Source organism: Myotis davidii, unplaced genomic scaffold (genome assembly GCF_000327345.1).
Source record: "Myotis davidii unplaced genomic scaffold, ASM32734v1 scaffold245, whole genome shotgun sequence".
Classification (NCBI taxonomy): domain Eukaryota; kingdom Metazoa; phylum Chordata; class Mammalia; order Chiroptera; family Vespertilionidae; genus Myotis; species Myotis davidii.
In genome coordinates this window covers 1,088,839-1,102,068 of record NW_006296225.1, presented here as the reverse complement: position 1 = coordinate 1,102,068, position 13,230 = coordinate 1,088,839, and the positions used below count along the sequence as shown (strand labels likewise).

Genomic DNA, 13,230 nt, shown 5'->3' with positions numbered 1-13,230 from the left:
GTGAGTTCGGTGACTGAAAACTTCACACTTGGAGAAGGTTGTTCTTCATTAAGTAAGTAGGGTACTATAACATTATTTTTTTAAATCTGGTCGGAAAAAGTGGGATCCTGATCCTGATAGCATCAATCATGTTTTTGTGCTCATATTTGAACAGGATGGGTTTGAACATTTGTGAGACAAATTAAAATGGATTGTCTAAAAATAAGATTTGTAGTAATGAAATAAATATCAAGATTTGGGTGCTTTTCCTTTTATTTTGTAATGATTTTTCCTAGAATTTGGATCATTCTCTTTCACAATACAAGCCATCTATTAAAGAAGTTATCCCCCATATTATTATGGCCTGAAACTCCCTTATCCATCTTGTTAGTTGACCTGAACCTTCAAATTTTACTTTCATATTTCTTCTTCTAGGAAACTACACCTGAGGATTTTGAGCCATATTAGAGTCAAAAGCTCTTAGATCTGTGTGCATTCCTTGGTAGACAGAAAATTTGACTATACCCATGAGTCCTCAAAGCCTACTATAGTGCCTATTATAGAATGTGTGCTTACTCCCTGATGAAACCCCAAAATGAAGAAAAACCCTTGATTGGAAGAAAGTAAATGATGGAAGGCTACCTATTTGCTTTATGAATTTGGGCTACTCAATATTGACTTATAAAACACTCAATTTAGATTTTGTGACAAGAACCTCATTTAAAATAGAATCCGGAAGCCCTGTTAGGGAAACTCTCATGCTTTACCTCTCCTATCTTGGCAAACCATAACAGGAAGGAATGTCTTTTACATTCCCCACGGAGATCAAGGATTATTTTTATCCTTACGCATCAACAACTCAGCCAATAAGAAGTCATCATTGACTTGAACACTTGCTCTCTTCCAAAGGACTTTTGGTCAAAACCACCCCTCCCACTTCCTCTTTTTTCCAATAAAGGCAAACCCCTCTCCTTTGTTCTCTGGATTTGCCTATGAACACCATAGATTCCTTGTCCCTAAATATAATTTTCTACTATTCTCAAATAAACTCAACTTTGCTTTGATGATTTGTTAATTATCTTACTTGAGGTTGACGATGTATACATTTAGGGTTATATATTTATATTTTTGATAGAAGTAAAATTGACTATTAAAACTTGACATGCATACTCACTGACAGCATGCAGGAAGAATGAGTTGTATCACATAAATGCTGTCTACTTCTTTCATAAAAGATATTCCAAAAAGGTAATTTGAGAAAATCATAATTTACTCATGCACTATCTTACCATTCTTGCTTTTTCATTAACTGGGTTGAAAAGAATTTACTGAGTAGGGGTGATAGTTGAAATATTAGGGATATAATGATGGCTGTGTTGTTGTTAATGCTTCCATTTAGTTGAAATCCTAAGGTTTTTAGACTGCTGTATGAAAAAGTTGAATTTGTTGTTGAGAGACCAAGGGGTAAGTCATCTCTTCCCATTGACTAATTCATTTTAGAGTTTCATTGCAGATGCTTAAGATGATTAGGGACTTAACCTTCACCACACTGACTCAGATGTATGGCAAGTTCAAAAATCTACTTGGTATTTAAGGACATCTTAAATCAGGAGATACTGAAAGGTCAGTACTGGTAAGACCGAGTCACTGAGGTTGGCTGTAAAAATGAGTAAGAGATAACAGAACTATCACATGATGGCAATGAGGTAAGTGCTGTTTAACGTTTCACTTTGTTCAGTATGTCATTCTCTAAATACAGAGGCTCAGGAAAGGATAGTTCTTTGAATTGAAAGTATATTTTAAACATTTTTTTTCTGAAACCACCAAAAAAGGAAGTGACTTTTCCTTTCTAATAATAGTAGAATATGGAATATGTCCATATGCAAGGCAAAGCAGAGAGCTCAGGCAATTATAAGGATAAATTCGTCACAAAGGTTGTTTCTGCTTCAATAATCTAGGTAATTGAAACCAAAACTGGTTCAGGCATGTAACTGGCAAAATTTTCCTCTTTGCTTTGGCAATAAAGACACATGATATTCTCACAAGTCTGGAACTAGTTTCAAGAGGCAGCATTCTTCTCTGTCTGTGGTATATTTTGAAATATGGAATGAATTACTAGGGTTTCAAATGATATATTCAAGCAATAAGTTAATTTGACAGCAATAAGTTAATGGAAATTAGAGCATTTACATGACTATACAGACAGAATCGGCACATATTTATATACCATTGCCATATGCATACATATATATGTATACCTGTATATTAAATGAACTTATACTTACAGAAACATACATACACTTCTCCAGTTTTGACATTCTCTCTTCCTCAACAGACACCTCCAATTTGTTCCATAAAACTGGATTCTTTTTTATATCTCTCCCTACTTTGCAAATACTTGACCCTTCATATACATTAGCTTAATTTAGGGTATCATTATGCATCCAGGAACCTGAGTCATAAATACGGGAATTCTCTAAGCTTTCAACCTTTCCTTTACATTTTGATTTACCTCTTCATCTCCATTGTCTCTTAAATAAGTGAGAAGTTCTACTGATTCAATTTCTCAAGTGATTCCTAAATCTAAGCACCAGCGCCCTTCCCACATTCTGTCCCTTCCTTTATTGCTCTATTAGATCTTTGTCATTTTTGCCAAGACTAGTAAAATGGCCTCCCAATTAGTGTCTCAGTGTCTGTCCTGTCTCCTCCACACCTCATCATCTACAATTTAACAACAATACAAATCTCACAATGTTGTGTGCCTGTTACACATCGATAAAGCTTGGGACTTGTGATTACAGGGAAATGTCTCCAAACCTTTTCTCTTTCGTCACCATTCTCAATTCACCTCTCTCTGTCACACTATTTTTCAACATAATGTTTTACCTTTCCATGACTCTGTCTAGTTCTTCCTAGAGTTATGTTTACCTCTCATTGGTCAGCTAATTCTAACTAAGTTACTCATTCATTGAACAAATATGTACTAACTCTCTAATGTACCAGCCCCAGGACTGAAAGCTTGTTATCAAATTGTGCTCCTTCCAAATCTTGTTTTTTTTTTTCAATTTAGTTTATTTTTCATCAGGATCCTTCATGGTCACCATCTTTTCAAAGAAACCTGAAAGGCTGGACCATCACCTTTCCTCTGTACCTGTGGATATCCCAATGAATGGCCCAATCACTATATTGAAATCCTGTTTGCTAATCTGTCTTATCTAAGACACGGCAGTCATTAAGAGGACAAGTTCTTGAGCCTTATTCTTATTCTAACTTCCCAAATCCAGCTGTTAATAAATATGTTTGGAAGTGAGCTTAATGTTACTGAGTTTCAAGGTTGCCAATGTGAAAAAAAGGTTGCCAATGTAAATTAAAGTTAATGCAATCATATATTTCTTTCCTTTAAGTTTTCTTTCCTTGCCATTATTTCATATACTCTATCCTTTCATCATTTTTCCTCTTTTCTATTCATGTTTCTCTCCTCTTCATTTAAATATTTGGAAGTTGTGCATAGGATCTGTCATCTAAAGGTGGTAATAGCAGCTCTGGCCACTTTCTTGGTCAAAGGAGATTGATTATTAGTGTTTTACCAGCAATGGTAATTCTGGGCTTCTGAGGCTTGAGGGAAAGAATGAATGAGTTCAGAAAGGAAAGGGAGAACAAGAAAATGTTCTAAAGAGGGCAATGCTATTAGAACCAATATTTTGGGATGCAGTGCAAACAGATGTGGGAGGAGTTGCTATCACCTCATATTGAAATGATGAGCTTTCACTGTCTTTTGAGACTCCTGTCTGTTAATGCCACCAAAACACATGAGCCTTCATACAAGTACGCACAGGCACATGGACACACAAAAATGCTTACACATGCACACACACATACTTATACTTTGTTATGCCTGAATTGTTCATTTCTCCATTTCTAAACTAGAAAGATCCTACCCATTCTTCAGGTTCCAGATCAAGTTCCAACCAAGTTCTGACTCATATTTATTCCACTTTACTCTCATGTGAATGACCATAAACTGTACCATTCCTATCCATTGTGGATCAATAATATGGAAAATACAATGAACTTAATTACTACATAAGTGGAATAGAGAAGAAAATGCAGGAAAATATGTTTAATATTTAACTTTAGAGTTATTAGATTTAGCAAAGTAGAATCAATTTGTCAAAATGCTAAACAGTTTCTAAATGCTTATTCCCCAATTTCGTTATTTATGTCATCATGAGTCAGAAGGAGTGTGTGAACTGGAAGCAGTCCACAGACCAGGCTTAGAGAAACAGAGCTCTAAAAAAAATTAATATTAACTGGGGCCAGTATATGCATACTCATCAAACAAATTACAAACACACATCAGTAGCATCATGGGAAGACTCGGGAGTTTTTTATTTCCTATTTAGTACATATTTTACATTTTTCTTTTAAAATTTTGAAATAGTTGCTATTAGAATTGCTCAAGTAATTCAGAGTCAGAGTTTCCCAGCAGAGATTTGCAATCATGAATTTATTTCTCAACTAGCATTTATTGAACATAATCTATATGCCAAACACAGTCCTAGGGGTTAGGGTCCAAATTTGCATAAAATGGGGTCACTGCAAAACAACTGGAATGTAATCTTCAAAAGCATCAGGGTCATGACCATCAAGGAAAGCCTGTGGAACTTTCCTACATTCGTGGAGACTAATAAAATATGCCTACCCAACAAGGCACATCATCTGGAAACAAATTATTTCACTTTAAAAGACAGTTATTGGAATTTATTTGGACAACTGATAAAACTTAAATGGGATCTGAGGATTAGGTGGTAGTAATACATTGATATTAATTTCCTGGGATATTAGTCAGCTCCAGCTGCCATAACAAAATATCATAGACTGGGTGCTGTCAGCAACAGAAATTTATTCCTCACTGATTTGGAGGCTACGAAGTCCAAGATCAAGGTGCTAGTCAATTTCATGCCTTGGTAAGAACTCTGTTTCTTGTTTGTGCCTTCATATGGCTGAGAGAGAGAGGGGAGAGAGGGAGGAGAGGGAGAGGGCGAGGGAGAGGGAGAGGGAGAGAGAGGAGAGAGAGAAAACCCTCTGGTGCCTCTTCTTATAAGGGCCCATTATGACATCATCTAAACCTGCTTAGCTCTCAAAGGCCCCTTCTTCAAATGCCATTACATTGAAGGTTAGGGCCTTGGCATATGAGTTTGGTGGGTGGAACACAATCCAGACCTTAGCACACGGCGTTGATGGTTTTATTTTTTGGTTATGTGGAAAATGCCCTTGTTTCTATGGAAACATGTGAAAGTAGTTGAGGGTAATGAGGTATGAGGTTGAATTTGCTTTCAAATGATTCTCTGTGCTATACTTGCAAATTTTTATGAGTTTTTTCAAAAAATTGTAAAGATGCCGTTTCTGGTCTTAAGATTTTAATTCTTGGGAAATGGGATATGTGAGCAACTGTAATTGAATACGATTAAGTGCAGTTATGCGTGTGGTAGCATAACAATGAATTGAAATAGGAGGGAAGGGTGAGTCTGTGCACAAGGAAAGCAGGAAAGAACTCAAAGAGAAAGCATCTTAAATAGGTCAGAATGGAAAACAAACCAAGGGTTATTGGATCCATGTGTATTGATTAATGATTATGTGACAAAATGTGCATGTTTGATTTTTATTTTTTCCCATATGTTTGACTTTCCTTTCGTCCACTATCTTCATTCACCACTCTCTCTTAAGATTAATAAAAGACAAAAGATTTGCAGATCATGAATTAGTAGCATAAGGTCAGTTGGGGATCAGATACAATGTGTCTAAAATTATATTTCTTTGCCATCATTATTTTCTCTATCATAATACATTTTAACAACACTTTCTTACCTTACTTAGTCTACTCTTGCTTTGCCTTTTGTGGCCTCCAGAGATAGTTGAAAAGGTTTACCTGCTTGGTCTCCATACTTGTTGTTATGATTATGGTCTTCCTTAAAGTTTTATATGAGTTTTTGAGGGAGCAAAGGTTAGAGTGCTCTATAATTTCCCCGTTTTCCATAGAGGTCCACGATTCACTCATTAATTGAACAAGTATGTACACAGTATTTATGCAAGGGTTGCACATTGCATACCTAAGGCCTGGTGGGAAGACATTGGTTTCTTTGAGAACAAGACACTGACTTTTTTGAGGACAAAGTATGCATTTCAAATGCTAAGTTTCACATTCTCATCAAGTAAAGGTTATCAACAAGCTTAGTATTTTTCTTAGAATAGACTGACCAAGATCCTTTTCTCCTTACCTACTTGACCAGGAAAAAAATATGTAAAACCAGAGCTGGGGGAAGTGTCTTCTGCAAATCAGAAGAGGGGGGAAAAAATGAAAAAAAAACCCACCTATGATGCACTAAGTATTACATTCAGTTTCAAAAGAAACTTTTATATGAACTAATTCCTAATTCTGTAAAGGAAAGTGAACTTGGTACATCTGTTCAGCTATTTTAAATCTACATTGCCATTGAATTTAGACTCATAAGGAATTATAGAGCCCCTCAAGCATAATTCAAACTACAATAACTACTTTTGCTGGTTGAGACAATGTCCAAGATTCATTTAATGGTATGAGTAACAGCTAGCATGTTATGAAGTACTGAAAACAATGCTCTCTTTCTTGTAATAGAATTCACCTAAACAATTGTTTCTTTTATGTATTATCTCTATTTTGTAAATAACCATCTATATTTTAATCCACAGAGCCAACTTTATTACTGTCTTAAATATAATAATAATAATAATAATAATGATAATTAATAATAATAATGTCTTGCCCTAGCTGGTTTGGCTCAGTGGATAGAATGGACTGAAGGGTCCCGGGTTTGATTCCAGTGAAGGGCACATGCCTGGGCTGTGGGCTTGGTCCCCAGTAGGGGGTGACCAGGAGGCAGCCAAGCAATGATTCTCTCTCATCATTGATGTTCCCATCTCTCTCTCCCTTCCTCTCTGAAATCAATAAAAATAGCATTTAAAATAATAATAATAATAATAATAATAATTCTTACATGCATATAATGCTTTCAAACTAAGTGCTTTTAGATCCATGCGAGGTAATCTTATATAATAAAAACCTAATATGCTAGTGCCTGGTCGTCTGGTTGTCCATTCAACCAAAGTATAATATGCTAATGATATGCTAAGGCCGCTCAACCACTCGCTATGTGACATGCACTGACCACCAGGGGGTAGACAGTCAACCAGTCGACCAGTCGCTATGACGTGCACTGACCACTAGAGGGCAGACGCTCCAAATGGTAGGATAGCTTGCTGCTGGGGTCTGGCTGAACAGGACTGAGCAAGATGGGCTGGACATGCCCTGGAGCCCTCCCATGGTCCCTTCCCAGCTGGCCAACCTCCCTTGCCCCTCCCTGGCCCTATCGTGCACTGGTGGGGTCCCTTGGCCTGGCCTGCGCCCTCTCGCAATCTGGGGACCCCTCAGGGGATGTCGGAGAGCTGGTTTTGGCTGATCCCACAGGCAAGGGTGAGAGACCCCACTGGTGCACGAATTCGTGCACTGGGCCTCTAGTATATAAATAAGTTCAGCACCATACAAATATTTTTTTTCATAAATTATAAATATTTTTCTGAGATACTTGACTTGTAAGTATGATTTTGAACATGATTATATCAAAACTGTTTTTTTTTTGTATATATCTCATCCACCACAAGAATTTATTAGCATTCACTCTGTAATTTAAAATACAGAGGCAGATAGTGACACCTTATAAAATTCCGGTAACACGAAACATTTCCACCTTATCTCTCCCCTTTCTCACACTTCAACCCAATTGAACTGAATGACGATTTATTCAGCATCTGCTAGATCCTAAGATGAATAACACACACTCATCACCCTCTAGGGCTTAACAGTCCATTTGGGACAAAAAAGATACATGCCAGATGAATTTTTGTATGTGACATAAAATGATATCTACTTTTCCCCTAAGTGTATTGGAGATGTGAGACAACTGGTGAGAATGAGAAGGAAGAGAAGAACCTCTGAATGTTTATGGAAGGAGGTGTCATTTTGGGTGAACCTTGAGAAAATTAGAATTTAATTTTATAGATCCAACACAGTGGTATGATCTATATCATTCGCCTTTGTGTCCCCTGACCATTTATGGGCACTTACCTAAAAATATTTTTGTGCCTCTTTACTGTAACACTTTTTCTTCACTCCTTAATTTCCTGATTTATTGTTCAAATGGAAATTATTCTTTTGTATGCCTGCCAAAAGTGTAATTAAGGAAGGCCATCTTTCATTCTATTTTAGAGTTCTATTTTAAAAAACTGTTTAGAGAGCCTATTAAATAAATCATGCGACATCAAAAAAAGTTGCCTAATATGCATCCATTAAAAACGATGAAATAGATAATACACATTGACTTAGAAGGATGTTCATAATTAGAATGTTAAAAACGCAGAATCATGCATATGGTATAGAAGCATTGTGTACACATATTGATACTGATGTTTGTGTATATTAAGAAAGAATTTGGAAGAATAAATACCACAATTTTAACAGTAGCTAACTTTGAGAAAGATATTACTTTCTATTTAATATAATTCTCTATTTTATATTTTAAATAATTCAAACAACAAAAATATTTATATTGAAAGAAGTACAAAGTAGTCACCATCTATTTCCCCCATTCTAAGAATTAGAAAAATTGTTGCCACTTTTTAATTCAGTAACTTAATTCAACAATATTTCTTCAAGAATGAATAACTTAATTCAAAATAAATTTTATGAAAATGTTAAAAATCAAATTATATGAAAATATAAATTCAATTTATTGAACAATCAAATTCCAGTGAGGAATTATAATTTAAAAAAAAACAAATTATGTCTATATTAAGGCAGAATTCTAATTTTATTAGGTTTAGTGTCAAAATAGTTAACCATCAAGTCTCACATTTTTCTGTCAATATATCAAAAACAGCAGAAATAATCACCAAAAGATAAACGGCAGCAAATGCAACAAATTCATCAATGTGCTTTATCACTTTTCAATGTTTTCATAACCAGAAATAAATTTTTGTCTTTGAAATTATAGTAGACAACATATAAAGATGAGATAGTATCATGAAACCCCAGCCATTCAGCCGAAAGGGGTACAGCGCTCCATCACCAAAGGCAACTATAGATTAGAGCTATAACGTAACAGGAAAACAAAGGATTTCCTTAGCTCCTGCTGCTGCAAATGGCTCAGCTGGCCTCACCCAGAGCTACATGCAAGGTATTCTTTCTCACGAGTGAGACCTACTCTTTTGTCACTCAACCAGATCACGAAAAATAATATGCTCTTTCCATATCGGATTTGAAGAGTCACAATTCCATTGACATTCCTTGTTTTACTGGATGTTCAGTAAGTGAACAAGAATGATATTATTTGGCATATGAGGGAATTTTCATCTCAGAAGCACCACGCTTTGCCAGCCACAAACTCACGAGCAATGAGCACACCATTGTGTACAAACACACAGCAAACATAAGAGATCATCAACAAAGGCCTAAATAAATGCAACCTGCCCTGACATTTTTATGAGAACATGCTGACTCCTGGCCCACTGTTGGTTTTTATGGCATTGTAGTTCTGGTTTTTGTCTTGTCTTTAATCGACTCTTTTGCCTTTTTTAGGCATCGAGCAATTGGTCCTGAATTAGCAAAGAGGTGCTAGAATGTAGGAGTGGGAAGCTGACCTACATCTGAACAATTTGCATGTGATTCACCATAATTAAACAATTTGGTCTGAAATAGCTACAATTAAGCTATTATCAGAGAAAGTATTTACTAGACTAGAAATTCTAAATTTATTTGCACATAAGTTGTAGCCAAGAGAAGAGACACATTTTCTGACACTTTTATTAAAAGTAAATTCTTCCAAGTTAACATTTATATTATTAAATCACTGATGGCTAATTATACTTATGGTTACTTTGCCTGTTCCTTAAGAAATTATGGGTTTACAATAGCAAACAAAAAAGTAAAATTATGGTGGATGAGAGAATCTCAGTTTGTAACAATATATTACATATATTAATATGTTAATGTATGTATTATAAAATTGCCTTTCTGATATATGGAAATCACATACACTAATGGCAAACTACACTAAAATTATGGAAATAGTAATACAGAAATGTAAAAGCAAGAATAAATTTTGCCGACAGTAAAACATAAACTACCATCCTATATAATAAAAGCCTAATATGCTTAATGTCTGGTCGTCCAGTGGTCCATTCAACCAATAAAAGTCTAATATGCTAATGATATGCTGATTGCTCAACCACTTGCTATGATGTGCCCTGACCACCAGGGGGCAGATGCTCTGACTGATAGGTTAGCTTGCTGCTGGGGTCCATCCCACCTGGACTGAGCAAGACGGGCCAGATACGCCCTGGAGCCTTCCCACAGTCCCTCCCCAGCCGGCCAACCTCCTGAGTCCCTCCCTGGCCCTGACTGTGTACCGGTGGGGTCCCTCGGCCTGGCCTGCACCCTCTTGCAATCCGGGACTCCTGGGAGGATGTCAGAGAGCTAGTTTAGCCCAATCCCACTCAACACAAGAGCTGCCCGTGATGGTCAGTGTGCTCCCACAGGGGGAGTGCTGCTCAGCCAGAAACCAGGCTTATGGCTGGTGAGCACAGCAGTGGTGGCGGGAGCCTCTCCGGCCTCTGCAACAGAGCTTAGGGAGTCAGTCAGACATCCCCCGAGGGCTCCCAGACTGCGAGAGGGCCAGGCTGAGGGACGCCCCCTTCTTGCGTGCACGAATTTCTTGCACCGGGCCTCTAGTAGTATATAATATGTAATAGTATGGAGAAAAGTTCAAACTGAAGATTCAACACTATGTGTTGGATGATTTCAAGTTTAGCAAGTGAGTAGATCTAGCACACTTTTCAGTTGTTCAAAATAAACAACATCAATTCTATCCACATCTAACAAGAGGAGTAAATTATTGAAACTTGGATAAAACAAACACAACATAGTTTATAATCAGGAAAGATTTTTTTTTCCTACCTTTATAGGCACATGGACATTTTCTAATTAATCTTCAAGGACACCCTGCAAAAGAAATAGAAACTAGATGACATTGTTTTCACATTATAATCAACAGTGAGTGTTAGCAATCTGTTTGTTGCGGGAGTGGAGGGAGGGGTCTGTTTACTGTGGCAAGTTACTGGCTATTTCACCCAGAAATCTGCATGATTCTGACAACACTAAAGGTGACATAGGGCACATGAGCATCATATATGGATTGAGCTTTTTTGCTGCATGGGTATAGAAATTAAGACTATTGTTTATAACTATTAGCCAATTTGGTAATCTTACTATTGACAGCTGGTAACGGTGGAAAATAAAAAGTAAAATCATATCATGTTGTAAAAATGAAGCAAAACCTTAATAAGCAACAACAATTATGAACCCAAACTTCTAGATTTAATTACACCTTTGTGTGGAATTAAAATGTATAGGTACTAAGATTTCAGTCTATGTTGCCAGTGGATCTTGTCCTAAGTTATAGAGATTTAAGAGAAATATGTCCTGGCATAGGCAATTACTGTAAGAAAATTCTAGTGCCCTTCATTAGAACAGAATTAGTCTTAGAACTAGAGGGTAAATTAAAAATCAATGGGTCCAATACCCTTACTTTTCCTTTTTTTTAAATTTAAGTTCTTTAAAGTATTACATATGTCTCCTTTTTCCCTCCTTGACCTCTCCCTGGCCACTCCCACCCCCCAGCTCATGCTTATATGATGCCTGCAAGTCCTTTGGTTGCTCTCTTACCTCCCCCTCCTACCCTCCTCTGCCTCTCCTCTGCCTCTCCTCTGAGATTTGACTTTTCAAAGCAAAGCAAGCTCGCATAGCTAGCTCCTGGAACTAAGGGTAGAATTTCCATCTCCTAGCCTCATACTCATGCCACAGCATTAAATTACTTAAATCTTTGTAACTTCCAGGATTGAAAAGAAAGAAAGGGACTGGATTGTATTTTCTTCTTTTGATTATTTGCCTCTACTTAATGAAGGTTCATACTCCTGCCTGAATAAATAACCTATGTCATCAACATTTATTGCATCTACCTCATTCAAAACTCCTTTTCTTGGTGGAGGGAGATACCAACGAATTAGATGACAGGATTCTAATCTTAAACTGCTCACAAATCAATGACAGAAAGCAGGAAAATAGTAAAGGGGAAAAGCTGACAAACCAGTCAATAACACTACTAGCTGGATATGAGGGAAGCCGCCCAATAGTCCTTCACATCAAATCTGTTTCCTGGACAGCCTTCAAAGAGAATCTACCATTGTTCCTTAACAAATGCCCCTGCCCCCAACTTTCTAAATGGATATGTACTATTTTGCCCTCTGCATAGACTGCTTTAAAAAAACAAAACAAGAAAATATGGTCATTTGTGATCCTTAACGAATAAAATGTAATTTTTTGTACAAACAAAAATGGTTTAGTAAGCGATTTCTTGTAAATGCTTTCAAAAGATAGAGAGTAACCCCTGGCCCAGTTTGTTTGGCAGTTAACAGTAACCTCTTGTTTTCAGAAAGTGAAATAACAGAATCAACATTATGTAAGCAAGGAACCTAACTCTGTACTATCAAGGCCTAGAATTTTAAGAGACTGGGAACAGAGCAAGCAGCGATACAATAGCTGTGGAATGTTTTCTTCTGCTGTAATCTCAGAAACAGCTTGTGTGGTCACACTGGAAGCTAACAGTATTAATGAGGTGCCTCTCCCCTCCCTGGACAAAGTCAAAGAATAATTCATGTTTCCTTTGCAGAATATCAAAGAACAAGTTTTATAAATTTAACTTATATCATATATAAAAAAGATAAAAGGGGTTTCCAAAGTGTGAAATTTAAATAATGTGAGTTTGGAGTGTGTCTAGCTAAAGTAGCTAGTATCTTTAAGAAGATAAAGCATTATTTAGTAATAAAATGTATTTGTTGGATTTTATTACTCCAAGTTTTCAACTCTGCTTAAATCATGAAGAAAGAATGCTAAGACAATTTTCTGTGTGCCAAAGTTTAAGCAACATACTTAACCCAATTCTACTTAAGAGAAATGAAGTCAGGCCCTAGCTGGTTTGGCCCAGTGGATAGAGCATCGGCCTGCAGACTAAAGGGTCCCAGGTTCGATTCCGGTCAAGGGCATGTACCTTGGTTGTGGGGACATCCCCAGTGGGGAGTGCGCAGGAGGCAACTACATTGATG

The 13,230-nt window shown here is 36.8% G+C and overlaps 1 long non-coding RNA gene across 1 annotated transcript in view; it reads right to left on the bottom strand.

The window, feature by feature from the left end:
- The window catches only part of LOC102753246, a 96,037-nt gene extending 84,965 nt beyond the window's left edge, over positions 1–11,072 (bottom strand). Inside the window, exon 1 of the long non-coding RNA XR_001515121.1 lies at positions 11,027–11,072. This is a non-coding gene — a long non-coding RNA (uncharacterized LOC102753246). The remainder of the gene's footprint in view (positions 1–11,026) is intronic.
- Between the last annotated feature and the right edge of the window lie 2,158 nt (positions 11,073–13,230).